Below are 2,174 nucleotides of genomic sequence, written 5' to 3'. Positions count from 1 at the left end.
AAAAGTCTTTAAGACAATCTAGTTTTTTTTTTGTTTGTTTTTGTTGTTTTTTTGTGGCATTTAGGAATTAACAATAATTTTAGTTATTTTTACCAGCCAAAAATAAGAGAACATTTAGTGTTTTTTTCATAGTTTTATTAACATTTTTAGATATTTATATATTTATTTAGCAACACATATTCTCAGTTCAAAGCAGATTCAACTGATTCCCCTCCAAAACGTTCAGAAATAAATTCAGTATTATTATTATTAGGTGTCTAAAAAATGACGCTCATGAAATAAATAAAACTTAATAAGCAGTGTTGATTTTAAAAGCGCTGCTTGAATCCATTTTGGAGTCGTCTCACACACACACACACACACACACACACACACGGCGACAAGAAAAACAACGCTTGCCAGTGAGCGGCAGAGGGGTCGCCCCCTCAGAAACGCAGGAGTGCGGGGTGGCATTGTCTCTGGGAGTGTGCATGAGAAACATGACGGCTCCATGGTGTCAAACATGTGAAGAGAAGCAGGAGCAGGAAAAGCGAAGAAAAAAGAAAACCCACCGGCTGCTCTCCCCTTTCACATGCTCTCCTCGCTTGTAACAGTAGTAATTATGAAGACTCCTGAAACCCATCCAGACTCAGAGAGGAAGCAGAGGTCCTGCGATGGGGGAGGATATGAAACTTCCTGCTCAGACGAGCCGTTTTCGGAGCCCGTAGGACACGTCTGGGCTGCGGGAGCTCGTGGTGTCGCGCATAAACACACACATGTCCTTAATCCGGCCACCGTCCTCCCCGCTTCAGAGAGAAAAGACGAGGGGCTTCACACATTCCTCCGGCCTGCCAGCATCTGAGCCGTGAGAGGAAGCAGAGAGCCAGACAGATGTTTTGATGGCAGCAGAAAGTATTTTGGCTTCTCCTACTTCCAATAGCAGGGCACTTAAAAAAATTAATGGTCACGAAAACATTTCTTTAAGTGGATGCCATTGTCTGAAATAACAACTGAAGCAATTTGTTGCTGATTGAAAGTGTGTAATAATTTTAAAAGGTGTCCCGTCTTTAGGTTGAGATGATGGGACTGACAGCTTTCAGTGAAAAGCACGAGCATTGCTAAATATTTGCAGCTGCCCTCTGACCTGTGCAGACATTCTTGGCCTGTAAGCTTTGCTCAGGCGTCCATCAGACACTGCCTTGCAAAGGTATCCACACCTTTGTTCAGAGGTAATGAAGTGAATTTATTGTACTTATATGTACAGTTGTTGAGAATTGGAGCTTTACTTGAGTGGCATTTTTTGTGAAAAGTTAATACTTTCACTCCGCTGCATTCCTCTGTTGACTTTTCTTACTTGGCTGTTTGTATAGTTTTGTTCCACAGACCCACAGTAAAATTACACCCCATCCTGTAGGTGGCGATATGGAGCTTTAAACCAGCTGGAAGAGGAAGAAGAGTCTTCTTCATTCCCACTTGTGTTGCCTTATACATTAATAATGTGTGAAACTGTAAAGTGTCCTTATTACTGATGATCTGTGATCTGTCCAATTTATTCTCGACTACACTAAAAAAAACTTTTAATACTTAAGTATTTTTGAAAGTACACACTGTAGTAGTTTAACTGAAGTAATAACTTGAGAGTATTATTGGAGTATGATTGACCAGTAGGATCAGTACTTCGACTCAAGTAATGACACAGAGTACTTCAGTGTTACGACTTCAGTGTGTTTGGGTTTTGTGTGCTGGACCAACACAAAGCAGTTCATAACTGTGAGAGAGGTGGAAGGAAAAAGGTACAACATTTAGAAAACTTTCTGAAACAAAATGCATCCAGCTTGCTTTACGTTGATTGCCCATGAAATAAAACACAGTTTGGAGCCAGTTTCCATCGTTCTAGTTAAATAGGGTCCACTTGTGCAATTTAACCGTAATGTAAACTAGAAAATTGATTCTATTAAGAATTGGATTTTTAATTTTGAATCAATTAAAAATGCTCAAAAATCTGCATGTCGCATTACGAGTCTGTATGTTTTTATTTTAAAAAAGCCAGGCAGCTAAAGCTAACCTAATACTAGTAATTTAAGAACTGTATGCACAAACCTATTTTTTTTTTTTTTTTTTTTTTTTTTTTTTAATTTTAAAAATTTTTTACTTTTTAAAGGGTGGTTTTAATAAAAATTTTTAAAATTTTCAGT

The sequence above is a fragment of the Poecilia latipinna genome, unplaced genomic scaffold, assembly GCF_001443285.1.
Source record: "Poecilia latipinna isolate Pla-1442-1.1 unplaced genomic scaffold, P_latipinna-1.0 Scaffold993, whole genome shotgun sequence".
Taxonomy (NCBI): Eukaryota; Metazoa; Chordata; class Actinopteri; order Cyprinodontiformes; family Poeciliidae; genus Poecilia; species Poecilia latipinna.
The sequence above is the reverse complement of the archived record's forward strand: the minus strand, read 5'-3'. Positions refer to the sequence as shown.